This window comes from Glycine soja, chromosome 2 (assembly GCF_004193775.1).
Source record: "Glycine soja cultivar W05 chromosome 2, ASM419377v2, whole genome shotgun sequence".
Taxonomy (NCBI): Eukaryota; Viridiplantae; Streptophyta; class Magnoliopsida; order Fabales; family Fabaceae; genus Glycine; species Glycine soja.
Genome location: NC_041003.1, coordinates 31,172,933 through 31,190,104, shown reverse-complemented (window position 1 = coordinate 31,190,104; position 17,172 = coordinate 31,172,933). Strand labels below are relative to the sequence as shown.

General features: G+C 39.5%; 1 non-coding gene across 1 annotated transcript; it reads right to left on the bottom strand.

Moving 5' to 3' along the window:
• Positions 1–1,044: 1,044 nt before the first annotated feature.
• On the bottom strand, positions 1,045–1,151 carry LOC114404537. Its single transcript, XR_003665027.1, has one exon. It is a non-coding gene; the product is annotated as a small nucleolar RNA R71 (small nucleolar RNA).
• Between the last annotated feature and the right edge of the window lie 16,021 nt (positions 1,152–17,172).

Sequence of the window (17,172 nt, the reverse complement as noted above, 5' to 3'; positions counted from 1 at the left end):
TTGAATTTTTTTGTGGTCACTTCTTTTGATCCATATTTTGTGGGAAAAATAGCTGGAGCCCTTAGTTTGGTCAGATTTGAAAGTTCCAAAAAAGTAACAAATTTGATTTTTGTCAAAACTTCAAACGGCCATAACTTTTGCTCCGGTTATCAGAATCACAATTATTATATATGTATTTGGGGTAGAAAAAAATTTCACATGCTGTGGAAGCCTGCTATAGGCTGACTGAGGTCTCCTTCCAAAAATTGCGATTCTGTCAAAAGTTTTTTTATTTTCCAAGTATTATTATCTTATTTTTCTTAACTTGTCATTTTTAGCTTCTATAGTTAGACTTTAAATTTCTGTTTAAAATTTTTTTTGCTATCTTCCCATCATTTTATAAGGTTGATCACAAAATTTCAAGTCATTTCGATATCATTTGAGGGTAGCTGTAGTTCAAACCTACACTGTTACTTGCATAAGAAGGCAACTAGTTGTGCATGCTGAATATAGTGTATGACTAGAAGCAATCCATTTGACTTACAACCCTTTGATCTTGAGATAGATAGGACATTTCTTAGATTAGTTAGACATCATTTAGTACCTTTTGAGCATCCTGAGCATTCTGTTATTGGTGATTTTGAGCATTATTGTTTTGAACATTCTGATTTTGAACATTCTGAGAACATGGCACAACCTCCACCCCGTGAGAGGACTCTAAGGGAAATGGTTGCACCTGATTTCACCTATGAAAGCTTGTGCATCCAATACCCTGATGAGGATGTCCCATATGTTCTTAAAACTGGACTAATCCATTTGCTTCCAAAGTTTCATGGCCTTGCAGGTGAAGACCCACACAAACATCTGAAAGAATTCCATATTGTCTGCTCCAACATGAAACCCCCAGATGTCCAGGAGGATCACATATTTCTGAAGGCCTTTCCTCATTCTTTAGAGGGAGTGGCAAAGGACTGGCTTTATTACCTTGCTCCACGATCCATCACGAGTTGGAATGACCTCAAGAGAGTGTTCTTTGAAATTTTTTTCCCTGCTTCTAGGACCACGACCATCAGAAAGGATATTTCAGGCATTAGACAACTCAGTGGAGAGAGCTTATATGAATACTGGGAGAGATTCAAGAAACTATGTGCCAGTTGCCCTCACCACCAGATTTTTGAGCAGCTTCTCCTTCAATATTTTTATGAAGGACTCAGTAACATGGAGAGAAGTATGATAGATGCTGCCAGTGGTGGAGCCCTTGGAGACATGACCCCTGCTGAAGCTAGAAATTTAATCGAGAAGATGGCTTCCAACTCCCAGCAATTTAGTGCCAGATATGATGCTATTGTCATCAGAGGAGTGCATGAAGTAGCCACGAATTCATCTTCATCAAGTGAGACTAAAAAGCTTGAAGGTAAACTAGATGCCTTGGTTAACCTGGTAACCCAACTGGCCATGAATAAAAAATCTACACCTGTTGCCAGACTCTGTGGTTTATGCTCCTCTGCCGACCACCACACAGACCTTTGCCCTTTTGTGCAACAATCTGAAGCAATTGAATAGCCTGAAGCTTATGCTGCAAATATCTACAACATACCTCCTCAACCTTAGTAGCAAAATTAGCCACAACAAAACAATTATGACCTCTCCAGCAACAGGTACAATCTTGGGTGGAGGAATCATCCCAACCTTAGATGGTTGAATCCTTCACAACAGCAGCAACAACAACAACCTTATTTTCAGAATGCTGCTGGCCCAAGCAGACCATACGTTCCTCCACCAATCCAACAGCAACAGCAACAACAGCCCCAGAAACAACAAACAGTTGAGGCTCCTCTTCAACCTTCCCTTGAAGAACTTGTGAGGCAAATGACTATGCAAAACATGCAGTTTCAACAAGAGACCAGAGCCTCCATTCAGAGCTTAATTAATAAGATGGGACAATTGGCTACACAGTTAAATCAACAACAGTCCCAAAATTTTGATAGATTACCTTCTCAATTTGTCCAGAATCCCAAAAATGTGAGTGCCATTACGTTGAGATTGGGAAAACAGTGTCTAGAACCTCAACCAACAAATGAACCTGCCCAACCTCACTCTACTCCAGAAAAAGATGATGCCAAAAATGAAAATGTAAAGAGTAAGTTACCTAACAATTTCTATGCAGGTGACTCTAAAGAGAAGCAGCATATCCCTCTTCCATTCCCTTCAAGAGCAATTTCCAACAAAAAAAATGGAAGAGACAGAGAAGGAGATCTTGGAAACATTTAGAAAAGTAGAAGTAAACATACCTCTGCTGGATGCAATAAAGCAAATTCCAAGATATGCTAAATTCTTGAAGGAGTTGTGCACTAATAAGCGGAAGCTTAAAGGAAGTGAAAGAATTAGTATGGGCAGAAATGTCTCCGCATTGATTGGTAAATCTGTTCCCCAAATCCTTGAAAAATGTAAAGATCCAGGTATATTCAGCATACCTTGTATTATAGGGAACAATAAGTTTGACAATACCATGCTAGATTTAGGAGCTTCTGTTAGTGTGATGCCTCTGTCTATTTTTGTTCTCTATCTCTTGGTCCCTTGCAGTCAACTGATGTGGTAATTCATTTGGCTAATAGAAGTGTTGCCTATCCTGTTGGTTTCATAGAGGATGTCTTAGTTAGAGTTGGTGAACTGATTTTCCCTGTTGATTTTTATATTTTGAATATGGAGGAGGGATTTTCAAAAGGATCAGTTCCCATCATTTTAGGCAGACCTTTTATGAAAACTGCTAGAACTAAGATAGATGTATATGCAAGCACACTATCTATGGAGTTTGATGATATAACTGTTCATTTTAATATTCTTGATGCTATGAAACACCCATCTGAAGATCTTTCTGTATTTCGTGTTGAAATAATTGACCATATTGTTGATAAATATATGACTGATCTTCATTCTAATTTGCATGCCTGTCACTCTTCATGCATTGAATCTGAATTTGTACTTAATCATATGTCTGAATTTGATGCTGAGAGTGAATCTGAATTTGATATTGATTACATGTCTGGTGATGTTTTACCTCTTGAGATTGATTTTATAAAGTCAGATAGAACTAACCATGTTTCAGGAAGTACATATGCTTCTGACTTTCTTTATGAGGTACAGGCTGAGAAACCATTTCTTTCTACCACTATCCAGCCAGCCACACCAGAATTGAAGCCTCTACCATCAAATTTAAAATATGCTTGCTTGGATGATAGCAAGAGTTTTCCAGTAATTATATTTTCCTCCCTTGCTGATGAGCAAGAGGAGAAGTTGTTATATGTTCTCAAGAAGCATAAGAAGGCTATAGGCTGGACCCTGGCGGACATTCCTGGTATTAGCCCATCCACATGTATGCATCGAATAAATTTAGAAGATGGAGCTAAACCAGTAAGACAGCCACAGAGAAGACTCAACCCGGTGATTCCTGATGTAGTGAAGAAGGAGGTAACCAAGCTTTTGGAAGCTGGAATCATTTATCCTATCTCCGACAGCCAATGGGTGAGTCTCGTCCAGGTAGTCCCGAAGAAAATCGGCCTCATCGTGATAAAAAGTGAGAAGGAGGAGTTGATTCCTACTCGGGAACAGAACAGTTGGAGAGTCTGCATCGACTATAGGAGGCTGAACCAGGTTACCAAAAAGGACCTTTTTCCCCTGCCATTTATTAACCAGATGCTTGAACGCCTGGCAGGTAAATCTCAGTATAGTTTCCTTGATGGTTTTTCTGGTTATATGCAAATCACTATTGCTCCTGAGGATCAGGAAAAAACCTCATTCACCTACCCTTTCGGAACTTTTGCCTATAGGAAGATGCCTTTCGGCCTGTGCAATGCCCCTGCTACCTTCCAGCGGTGCATGATTAGTATTTTTAGTGATTTTTTAGAAAATTGCATAGAGGTGTTTATGGATGATTTCATTGTATATGGATCCTTTTTTGATATTTGTTTGGATAGTCTGGAAAAGGTTTTGAATAGATGCATTGAAACTAACCTTGTTCTAAATTTTGAAAAATGTCATTTTATGGTTGAGCAAGGTATAGTTTTAGGCCACATTATTTCCAAAAAGGGCATTGAAGTAGATCTTGCAAAAATTTCTATTATTTCACAATTGCCTTACCCCTCTTGCGTGCTAGAGGTGCGATCTTTTCTTGGTCATGCAGGATTCTACAGGCGCTTTATAAGAAATTTTAGCAAAGTAGCCCTTCCACTATCCAACTTGTTGCAGAAGGAGGCACCTGATTGGACAACCCCATTTGAGCTAATGTGTGGTGCATCCAATTACACATTGGCAGTTGTCCTTGCTCAAAAGATCTCCTTACTTCAGCTTACTTCTTTTCCACCATGACTTAGGGAGTTTTTCTTTTCCTATCTTCTTCTTTACTTTTATTACATTTGTCCGATTCTATTTGATGGTTTAATTGCTTTTAATCTTTTAATTGTGCTACATTGAGGACAATGTGTTGTTTAAGTATGGGGGGAGAGTTCTTTGGTTTTGGTTTTGCTAGTTTTGTTTGTGTTAAATTTGTTAGTTTTGTTGGGTTTCTTGTTTAATATTTTAGGTCAATTCTGTTTGCATGTACAACTTTGCATATTTTTCTTTGAATTATAGGATATGTTCAAGAAATGGGTAATTGTTTTGAAAATAAAAGTCTCTTGACATTTTGTGATTTGAAATCCTTGTTTTTCCTCTACATGTCATGATAGTTTTGAAAGCTCAATTTGAAAGTGATAAGTTTACCTTTGTGAGAATTTGAGCCATCCATCATCATAATCTTTTGGTGTGTTTTGTCCCATTGATTGCTTGCACAATAGCCTTGGCTTGATTCTTGTTGATGCTTCCTAATTCACATGCATATTTGGAAATGATTTAGGCAATTTTGTTCTTATAAACTTCTAGCCAAATGGACTTACCTTGAATTAATTCCTTTGATAGCCCCTTTGAGCCTATGTTCCCCTTTCTTTGTTTTGAAGCTCATTACAAGCCTTAAGTGAAAAACCATGATATCACCTTACCGTTAAGGAATTTTGGAGCTTTGGAATTGTTTTGGGAATAAGTTGGGAATAAGTGTGGGGGGTATGTTTCATTGGAAGATATAATTTTTGGCCATGCTTGATGTATATATATATTGCCTAGTTCTTGTGTTAATCTTCAAATTCGTACTGTTTATTAAAAAAAATAAAAAAAGGAAAAAAATTCAATTGCTGCAAATTCTGCAAATTCGTACTGTTCAAAAAAAAAAAGAGAAAGAAAAGAAAAAAAGAAGAAAAGAAGTGAAGTTGAATAAATGAGGTCTTATTATGAGGACTTGATTTGGGAGCCTTGGTTGATTTTGTTGATATTAGAGGGTTTGGGTTTACTACTTGTGCTTAATTTCCACTCATTCCCCATTGCTCCTCTATTCCTTTGGGATTTAGCTACTTATTCCATATTTTTTTCCCTACCTTGTCCTTGGCCCCATTACAACCTTTAAAGACCTTTTGATCCTCATGTGCATGTGTTTGTCAAGTTGTTTGTCAATTTTAGAATTTTGCCAAGTCTATGTGGTGTTTGTTTTTATGGGTGCTTCGAGAGTAAACGGTAGCCTAGACACTTGAGAGATAGAGTGTATATCTTGTGAGGCTTTATCACTTTTCATTCTTATGCTGATTCACTATTTTGCCATGATTGGGTTGCTTGGATGATTTTCACGAATGTCTTGACTCTTTGGATCTCTTCATGTTAGATGTTACCCATTCCTTTCATTCCTTGATGTTCATTGAGAAATATGTAAATGTTTTTGTTTGTCTCTCTTTGATATCCTTGGATTTTGTTCTTTATTTCATTTTTCCCAGGAGTGCAAAAGGCTAAGTATGGGGGGTTTTGATGTGCCGTTATTTTCTCCTATTTCTTAACCCTTTTTTGCACCATTTTAAGTACTGATTAGTCTTAATTGTCAAATTAATTAGGAAGTTTTATTATTTGGGCCCATTCAGCTAATTTGATGTTTTAAATATAATTTCAGGAATTAATGAAGCATTGGGCTTGAATCCAGAATTGGGCTTGGACTTAAAGAGGGAAGACTATTTTATTCTACAAAATTAGATCTTATCTTATCTTATCTAGATATTATTTAGATTTGATCTCATCTAGATCTTATCTTATGTTATCTAGATTTGATTTTATTTTATTTATGAGCTTGGATTTAAAACAGATTTGTAAGCTTTGGGGTTGAAAAACTATATAAAAGCACCAAGGTTCTAGTTTAGCCCTCTCTTCTCTTTCTCCTTTTTTTCGTTTTTGCAATTCCAGTTATGACTTTTAGTTTTAGCAATAAAATTTCGTTCTTCAATAAAATCTTATTCTCTATTGATTAATGGAAGGCTAAGTCCCCAGCGTAGTTTTCTCTTGTGGATCAAGCTCAATTCTCTTTGAGGTTCTATTATTATTGTTAAATTCTGTTCAGTTTTGTTTTTCCTCTTCACTAATTACTCTGAATTTGTTGCTATTAATTCATGCATGCTTAGTGCTTGATTAATTGTCTTTGTGCTTAATTTATGTTCATGCTTAATGATCGTTTATGAGTAATTGGTGTATGTGATGCTTAATCACATAATGAATTCCTTATGTTGAGTTTCGCTTAGTAATTTAATTTAGGGTTGGATTAAGTGGTTGAACTGAATAAGGATAAACTCTCGTAACCTAGGATAAGAGACTTGCTTGTGAATCAAGGAGAAGCAACATATTTTAATTCTGATATTTTCTAATTCAATTTTACTCGCTGTTTAATTTACAAAAGCAAACACCCCCCCCCCCCAAATTTGTTACTATTTCCTACTATCTGTTATGAACGTTTGGTTGACCATTGCTCATTGGGAGACGACCTAGGATCACTTCCTAGATACTGCATTTTTAATGTTTATTTGATTCGGGTACGGCCTCGATCAGTCATGCTCATGCTTAATAACACATTTTTTCAGAATCAAAAGATACGTTATATCCTCTATCACATAATTGACTAACACTTAATAAGCTATGCTTCAATCCTTCTACAAGCAACACATTTTGAATAGGAGTAGAAGAACTCGTACCTATTTTACCGACTCCAATAATTTTTCCTTTGTTGTTGTCACCATATGTAACGTGTCCACTTTTCTTGGGGAAATTGTGAATTTGGATACATCTCCCGCCATATGCTTGTAACATCCACTGTCGATATACCACTTCTTCCTTACAGAATCTTCTTTGTTGTTCTCATCAGATTTTGTCATGAGACATAAGTTGACTTGGTCTTCATCATGATCTTGAAATAACCTATTCCTGAAAATACTTTTGAAAAACAAAGAATCTAAAGAGGCCATGAATCTTGAAGTGGTTAAACTTTCTACAAGAAACCTACTCTGATACAATGTCTTCAGTCATTTAAGCTTTCAGAGACTATAATGTCTTCAGTTATTTACACTTTCAAAGACTACAATGTCTTCAGTCATTTATGCTTTCAAAGACTACAATGTCTTTAGTCATTTACGCTTTTCAAAGACTTCAATGTCCTCTGTCTTTTACATTTACAAAGACTTCAATGTCTTCAGTCTTTTACATTTACAAGACTTCAATGTCTTCTGTCTTTTAAATTTATAAGACTTCAATGTCTTCTGTCTTTTACATTTACAAGACTTCAATGTCTTCAGTCTTTTATAAAGGCTTCAATATCTCCCATCTTATGTTTTACAAGACTACGACGTCTTTTGCTTGATGCTTTTGATATTTGAATGTCAATGTCCTTTTGCTTTTTGGTTGCACTTCCTCTGTTTCCTCTGGCGTCCGATTTTGAATAGCAAGATCACTCAAATGAAATTAGTGTCCTTATCTTTACTTACCTTTTCATTTTCAATAAAAGATAAGTAAAGAGGGACAACTGTTAGACCCTAATTTTGTTCGGGGAATATCATTCAATATGATATTTTGATTTTTGCTAGTCAAATTACAATATATGGCGCCAGTTACAGTGCGAAGCAAGGAATCACTCAGTGCTTTGATTAAGAAAACAAAAAGATACCAAGGAAGGGGCAAAAGGGTTTTTTTGGATTTTTCTAGACCCTAGCTTGCCCAGGCTAGCATTTGACTTGCCTGGGCCATGAGATAGCTTCATGCCTAAGCAACCAGCTCATCTGGGCAAGCTCCAGCTCGCCTGGGCGAGCTCATTTCTTCAGGTCTAAGCATCAGCTTGCTTAGGCGAGCTTCCCCTGCCCCAAAATGGCTTTTTCCTATAAATAGCCATGCTGGGGGAGGGGTCTAGGGGTTCGGAGGTTGGGAAAAAGAAAGAAAAAGAGAGAAAGAAGAGGAAGAAGGAAGAAAAGTGAAGCTGAGGCGCTATCGAATCATCACCATTATCATTCCCTACATCGTTCTCTTGTTCTGTGTCCCTCGTGCAATAGTCGGTTAGTGTTTTTCAAGAGTTTAATGTGATCTATGTACCCTTAGGGGTCCCCTTTTCTATTATGTGCATATTCATCTTCTCCATTTATCATCAGTGATCTCGTTTTTATTTGTAAAGTTTAATCCTAACTGATCACTAGTGCGTAAAATTGTCTTTAAAAAGAGATTGAAAGTTAATAAACAAAACCAAGATAAAACAATCTCATAACTAAATTTCATTTCATCAAATATCAATTGAGATCGTTTCAAGGTCCAACGCCGTAACGATTCTCTCCGCTTTTCAAATTTAAAACATCGTTTGAAGGTCCAACACCTTAAACGACTCTTTGTTTGCAATTAAAATAAATCTTTCAAAACATAAAATCAATTTAACATGCAAACATTAAGACTTGAAGAACTGCATAGGTATGAATTCCTCATCGCACCTGAGGATATGTAGTAGGAAGGGCAACCCCCTTGTCGACCCCAAAAAATAAAAATAATATAAAAAGGGAAAATAAATAATTTTGAAGTCACGTTGTGCACACTCAATTAAAGGTTGTTGCCCCTTGTGACGGGTGCGTGGGGTGCTAATACCTTCTCAATGCATAAACAACTCCCGAACCATTATTTTCAAAATTCGCATACCTCTTTTTGTTTTTTCTAATGTTTTCCTTAAATAAACATTGGTGGCGACTCCACTCATTTTCTCCTTAGGAGACGAACACTTTGGCTTTTCTATTTTGTTTTTGCCGTCCCATCGTGGGGTAGGTTGCGACACCTGTTAAAGAGAAAGATTTCAAAAGGCAACCACGACAACCAAAGTATGCAAGATATACCCCTCTCACTGAAACTCGAGCATGTATCTAGGAGGAAGCATTCAGTGCATAAATACTTATGCTACCACCACTGACAAACTCTTATAGCCAGGCTAATTGCACCAAACAATGCAGATATCATTAGAATTATGGTCATTCTGGAAAAGAATGGATAATTTTGAAGGATAAGATTGGAGAGCTGGTTCAAAAAGGATGTTTAAATGAATTTTCAGAGAAACTAACTATAACTGTGGCAGTTATAGAAGAGGAAGTAGAGGTGGTCATGGAGGCTGGTTTAGAGGTGGATATATTAGAGGTCGACCAACAATAAAAATCAACTTGTAGGAGAAGGCAAGCAAAGGCAACAAGAAAATCCCCTTGGTGCTATCCAAGGTGTAATCAATACCATTGTTGATGGTTTTGCAAGTGGAGGTTGTACAAACTCCACCAGAAAAAGACATCAAGAGCCATCAAGAGCGTCAATGCACTAAGAATAGAAGAAACTCCACCCTGATCTCTACCACTAATCACATTCACAGACACAAACTTTGTTGGAAATGATCCAAGACAAGATGACCCTATGGTAGTTACAATTGTAATAGTCGGTTGGGTAGTTTAGAAAAATATAATTGATTAGGGAAGTTCTACTAACATTTTATATTGGTCTATCTTTGAAAAATTAGATGTTTCTCATGATCTTATACAACCACAAGAGAAACTTGTAATAGGTTTTCCAGGCGAACAAGTTTATGCTAGAGGATAAATAAATCTATTGACTAGTTTTGACTTGAAAGAGCTTTCCCAATCATTGATGGTTCCATACATTTTGTTGGATGCAAACACCTCACATAATGTCCTACTCAACAGACCTACTTTGAACAAGCTAGAAGCCATTATTTCTACACCTCATTTAGCAATGAAGTTTCCCTCTTCCATAGGGGAAATTGTCACTATCAAGGCTGATTAGGCCGATGCTCATGAATGCTATGTGAAAAGTTGCAAAGTTGAGTTGTACAACATGGCGATAGCAATATAGAAAGAAAATGCACCAATCTCCAGTATAAATGCAATTATCACCACTTTGGAGGATCTTGATCCTTGATCAAATTTTGAAGATCGACGACCAACACCTATAGAAGACATTGAATCTTTCCAAATTGGAAGGGAGTCACATCAATGCACCAAAATCGGCAAACAAATGGAGGATGCAGTACAAAAAGAAATAGAACAAGTGCTCCTAAGAAATGATGACCTATTTTCTTGGAGTGCATTTGGCATGCCATGCATTGACTCTAACTTCATTTGCCACAAGCTTTCCATTTTCTCTTATGTGAAACCAGTAGCTTAGAGAAAACACAAACTTGGAGAAAAACAATAGTGGTAGGAACTAGCAAGTTATTGAAGACTGACCTTATTCATAAAGTAGACTACACCACTTGGTTAGCCAATATGTTCATGGTGAAGAAATCAACTAGAAAAATGGATGATGTGCGTGGATTACACCAACCTCAACAAAGCTTGTCCCAAGGATGCTTACCCTTTGTATAACATCGATAAATTAGTTGACGGGGCATGTGGGTTTAGATAACTCAGTTTTCTAGATGCATACTAGGGCTATAATCAAATCAATATGCACCCACTTGACCAAGGAAAAACATCAGTCATCATTGATGCGACCAACTTTTGTTACAAGATAATGCCTTTTGGCCTCAAAACTGCAGGTGTCACATATCAAAGACTCATGGATAAAGTTTTCAAGGAGTAGATTGGAAAATAAATGTAGAAGTGTACATAGATGATATGGTAGTGAAGTCACTCTCTCCTGATCAACATGCTCATAACTTGGATGAGATCTTTGTTGAGCTCAAAAAACACAACATGAGGTTGAACCCTAAAAAATGCACTTTTAAGGTTGGAGGTGGTAAGTTCTTAGGTTTTATGTTAAACTATAGATGGACAGAAGAAAATCCAGACAAGTGTGAAGTTGTCATAGCAATGAGGAGTCCAAAAAATGTGAATGAAGTCGAAAAAATGACAGGGAAGATACTCTCTCTCTCTCGATTCTTGCCCAAGATGGCTAAGGCTGCTAGATCAATCTTCAAGCTATTGAAGAAATCATAGAAGAACTTTGTTTGGGATGAAGAATGTATGAAAATATTTACATAAATCAAGAATTTCTTGGAAACTCCTCCAATCCTAACTTGACCTACACCAGGTGCTGATCTCCTACTTTATTTATCTATTTCTAATACAACTATTTGTTTAGTATTGAAGGTGGAACATGACGAAAGACAATTATAAATCTAGTTTACTAGTAGAGTCTTACAAGGGGTTGAAGAAAGATACTTGATGATTGAAAAGATCACATTATCGCTAGTGAACTCGGTAAGGAGGATGCAGCCATACTTCCAAAGTCATTAGATTAAAGTCAAAACTTACCAACCTATCAGACAAGTTCTTCGAAAACTAGAGCTCACTGGAAGGATGGTCACATGGTCCATAGAATTATCTAAGTTCGGATTCAAATTTGAGCCATGATGACCCATTAAAGCTTAATGCTTGGTTGACTTCATGGCAGAGCTTCCTCCTAAACCTAGTAATAGTGATGGAGGCAATTGGTGAATGCTCTATGTTGATAGAGCTTGTAACCCTAAGGGTAGCACAGTAGTAATCACCCTTGAGGGACTTGAGGATATCTCACTTGAACAATCATTAAGGTTTCATTTCAAAACTTCTACAATCAAGATGAATATGAGGATATTTCACTTGGATGAAGTCTATATGGAATTATCTAGTGAACGATCAGTTGCTTGCAGATGAGATCGAGGAAAAAAAAGTAAAAGTTGAAATCAACCTGCTATATTATCATCGATGGAGAGATTTTATGACAAGGAATTTATGCCCCATTGCTAAATGGTGATGAAGCGAATATGTAATGTAAAAATTCATAGAGGAATTTGTAACATGCACTCGGTAGGAAGAAACATGGTAGCTCAGGTTCTTTGAGCTAGTTATTGGCCAACAATGCGTATTGACTGTGCGAATTTTCAAAGAAGTACATCGAATGGCAGGAGTTTGGAAACCTTCATCATGATCTACCAGAGAAGTTACATTGCATTCATTCACCATGACCATTTTCATGTTGGGACATGGACATTCTTGGTCGTTTTCCTGTTGTAGAAGGCTGTCGCAACCTACCCTTCGGCGGGAGGGCGACGCGAGACTCGCGGGATGCGTGTTCCACGAAAGGAATACGCGCGGAGTCGCCACCAACGTTTATTTGAGGAAAACGTCGGAAAAACCGGAAAAGACGCGATCTACGAACTTTTTAGTGAAAGGTTCGGGAGTTGTATTTACGCACGGGGAAGGTATTAGCACCCCACACGTCCGTCCCAAGGGACGGCAGCCTTTAATCGAATGTGCAAACATGACTTTGATTTTTATGTTCCCTTTTATGTTCTTATATCCTTTATACCCTTTTTATATTTTTTTCTTTTTTGTGGTCGACAAGGGTGTTTCCCTTTGCTCCTACGTATTCCTCAATTTGTGATGAGAAAATCAGACCTACGTAGTTCTTTCTTATCAAGTGATTCTTTTTTACTTAAGTGGTGATCATTTTAAGGCGTTGGACCTTAAAAATGATCCATTTTACTTAGTGAGAAATTGAAATGACAAACTTCAAAAGCCTATTTTTGTGGACGAGCTTGACTAGGCGAGTTGATTTTAGCCTTAGTTTCACTTTAGTTATTAATCAATTCGATTAAGAATGAGAAATCCCAAAGAGAAAACGTCCGATTGATTTTCCGCTTTATTTTACTAAAAGATGTTTTTATGATTATTATATTATTATTTTACCTCTTTTTTTTTTTTTATTTCCAACGTGGTTACGGCACGACCGAACGGTCGGAATTCATTTTAACCGAAGTTAATGGATAATACAATTCAAACGTTCAGTGGAAATTGATTTTATTTTTAAGTTAAGCGAGAAATGACTTAAGTAAAATGGCTTAAGCACGTCAACAGGGGGTATAAAAAGTAAACAAAACGAGAATAAAAATGCACGAAACACAATGTGGACCACTACGGGTACATAGAATGGATCGAAAAGCTTGGTTCGAGGTACTTACCCGTTGAAGATCGAAGAACGATGAAGAACGAATGAAGAACGTCGAAGAACGGTTGAAACCTTTGCGAGATTCCTCACGGAAAACGTTACGGAAACGTTTCGGAAGCGCCTCGGCTTAGATTTTCTTCACGGAAACAATTTTCCCAAGCAAATTTGAAAGAGAGAGAAGTGCCAAAGGGGCTGAACCCTTTTCTTCTTCACTTCCTCCCCTATTTATAGCAAAATAGGGGAGGTGGTTGCCGCCCAGCTCGCCCAGGCGAGCTCAGCTCGCCCAGGCGAGCCAGGTTGCTTCCTCCAGAAGCAACAACCTTCTGGAGGAATATTCTGGAGGGCCCAAGTGGGCCTGGGTGCTATTTGCACCCCCATTTTTACTAAGTACACCCCCCTCTGCTTTTTTTTTTGGTGATTCTTTTTTCGTAAAGTTACGGAAACTTACGAATCTCGTAACGATACTTGTTTTCTTTCCGTAATGTTACGGAACCTTGCGGATTACATAATCATCCCCTTTTTGACTTACGGAATGTTACGGAACCTCACTTAATTATGCAACGATGCTTCCATTTGATTTCCGGCGTGTCACGGAAACTTACGGATTGTGCATCAATATTTTTGGTTTTCCGGCATGTCCTGGAATTTCACAAATTGCCTAATGATGGGTACCAAGCACCTCACAAGGACCAAAGAAAGGTCGCATGTCATCAAGCAAAGGTCCCCGGACGAAATTAGGGTATGACAGTTGCCCCTCTTTACTTTTCTTTTATTGGAGATAAAAGGAAAGTAAAGATAAGACACTAATTTCGTTCCTCTCGATTTGACGAGAGTCGCGGGTGACCATAAAATCTCCACATGCAAATGACTTGTTGTTCCCAGAATTTCACAAATTGCCTAATGATGGGTGCCAAGCACCTCACAAGGACCAAAGAAAGGTCGCCTGTCATCAAGCAAAGGTACCCGGACGAAAATTAGTGTACGACACTAATTTTGCTCCTCTCGGTTGACGAGAGTCGCGGGTGACCATGACTTGTCGTTCCTAGAATTTCACAAATTGCCTAATGATGGGTGCCAAGCACCTCACAAGGACCAAAGAAAGGTCGCATGTCATCAAGCAAAGGTCCCCGGACGAAAATTAGGGTATGACACTAATTTCGCTCCTCTCGGTTGACGAGAGTCGCGGGTGACCATGAAATTTCCGCATGTAAATGACTTGTTGTTCCCGGAGGAACAAAAGGTGCAGAAGACTATGTCAGCCTCTGCATGCTATCAAGCGTTCTGTCTTACAGATAGCAAAAGAATGTTTATACGGATAACCACTCGGGTATTTCCGCGTATCATCGGGCCCGCCGCCTCTGGATGATACAAGGGTGCAGAATGACCAAATTTGGTCTCTGCTTGTCATCGGGCCCGCCGCCTCTGGATGACAAAAGGGTACGGATAACCGTAAGGTATCTCCGCGTATCATCGGGCCCGCCGCCTCTGGATGATACAAGGGTGCAGAATGACCAAACTTGGTCTCTGCTTGTCATCGGGCCCGCCGCCTCTGGATGACAAAAGGGTGCGGATAACCGTAAGGTATCTCCGCGTATCATCGGGCCCGCCGCCTCTGGATGATACAAGGGTGCAGAATGACCAAACTTGGTCTCTGCTTGTCATCGGGCCCGCCGCCTCTGGATGACAAAAGGGTGCGGATAACCGTAAGGTATCTCCGCGTATCATCGGGCCCGCCGCCTCTGGATGATACAAGGGTGCAGAATGACCAAACTTGGTCTCTGCTTGTCATCGGGCCCGCCGCCTCTGGATGACAAAAGGGTGCGGATAACCGTAAGGTATCTCCGCGTATCATCGGGCCCGCCGCCTCTGGATGATACAAGGGTGCAGAATGACCAAACTTGGTCTCTGCTTGTCACCGGGCCCGCCGCCTCTGGATGACAAAAGGGTGCGGATAACCGTAAGGTATCTCCGCGTATCATCGGGCCCGCCGCCTCTGGATGATACAAGGGTGCAGAATGACCAAATTTGGTCTCTGCTTGTCATCGGGCCCGCCGCCTCTGGATGACAAAAGGGTGCGGATAACCGTAAGGTATCTCCGCGTATCATCGGGCCCGCCGCCTCTGGATGATACAAGGGTGCAGAATGACCAAACTTGGTCTCTGCTTGTCATCGGGCCCGCCGCCTCTGGATGACAAAAGGGTGCGGATAACCGTAAGGTATCTCCGCGTATCATTGGGCCCGCCGCCTCTGGATGATACAAGGGTGCAGAATGACCAAACTTGGTCTCTGCTTGTCATCGGGCCCGCCGCCTCTGGATGACAAAAGGGTGCAGATAACCGTAAGGTATCTCCGCGTATCATCGGGCCCGCCGCCTCTGGATGATACAAGGGTGCAGAATGACCAAACTTGGTCTCTGCTTGTCATCGGGCCCGCCGCCTCTGGATGACAAAAGGGTGCGAATAACCGTAAGGTATCTCCGCGTATCATCGGGCCCGCCGCCTCTGGATGATACAAGGGTGCAGAATGACCAAACTTGGTCTCTGCTTGTCATCGGGCCCGCCGCCTCTGGATGACAAAAGGGTGCGAATAACCGTAAGGTATCTCCGCGTATCATCGGGCCCGCCGCCTCTGGATGATACAAGGGTGCACGTCACATGACCTCAGGGTCAGTATGACAAAGATTATGGGGCGGCCGACAAAAGCAAGGCTCTTGCTCCTACGTATCCTGCAATGAGGAACTCAGACCTACGTAGTTCTGGATAACTTGTGAGACTTGAAAAGTCTCCATCGGAAAATGATGACATCTCCGGAAAGGGCACAGATGACCATATTGGTCTCTGCTCGTCAATCACACTTGGGGTCACTGAATGACGAGGTGCGGATAACCGTAAGGTGTCTCCGCGGGCTACCAACTCTTGAGTCATGGCAACAAAAGGCGGTATGGTCGACAAAAGCGAGGCTCTTGCTCCTACGTATCCTCCAATGAGGAACTCAGACCTACGTAGTTCTGGATAACTTGTGAGACTTGAAAAAGTCTCGTTGTTTTCTCCACTAAAAAATGCAAACATGCTTTAGCAAAGAGACAAACATTCCAACTGATTTAGAGCAGCATATGCTTTTTTTTTGAGTGAAAAACAATGCGTCTACCGGGGAAGGAGAGTCTGCCGATGGGATCCCCCGTAACCATAAATGAGATTTTGGATGTTAGCATTTCGTTTCTAAATGACCATTTAGAGGAAACACCGGGTTCGACAAAAATAGAAGAAAATCACTCAAAGTGTATCAATCTTGCACAGGTAAGTGTTTCATCCTAATTCCGAACCATAGATATGTCATGACTTGACTTTGCAAATTATTTCCTATCAAATCAAAAATTACATGCGTGATCATGGATCGATAGGGCTTCCCTTGGGAATGGGTTCTTTTGGTGGTTTTTTTTTTTTCGGCTTTTGTGTGTTTTTGGCTTTTGATTTTTCTGGCTTTTTCTTTTTCTGTTTTTTTTTTGTTTAGTGCGGGGCGAGAAAAAAAAGTCGCTAGCGCACGGGATTTTGGTTGGTAATCAAAGGGAGAAGACCATTTTAGGTCGTGGTTTCCTTTCCTTCTTTTTTGTTCATTTGGTGACAATTCTGTATTGTTCAGATATTGTCCGGTCCAAAGACCTCTCTGCACATTTCTTCTGTTTTCTTTCGATCCTTGACCAGGAGCTTTCTTTCCTTCTTTTCTCCTTTTTCTTTCTCCCATTCTTTGATTGGGAATTTTCTTTCTTTCCTTTTTGCTTTCTCCCACTCTTTGATTGGGAATTTCCTTTCTTTTCTTTTTTTGCTTTCTCTTTGATTGGAAATTTTCCTT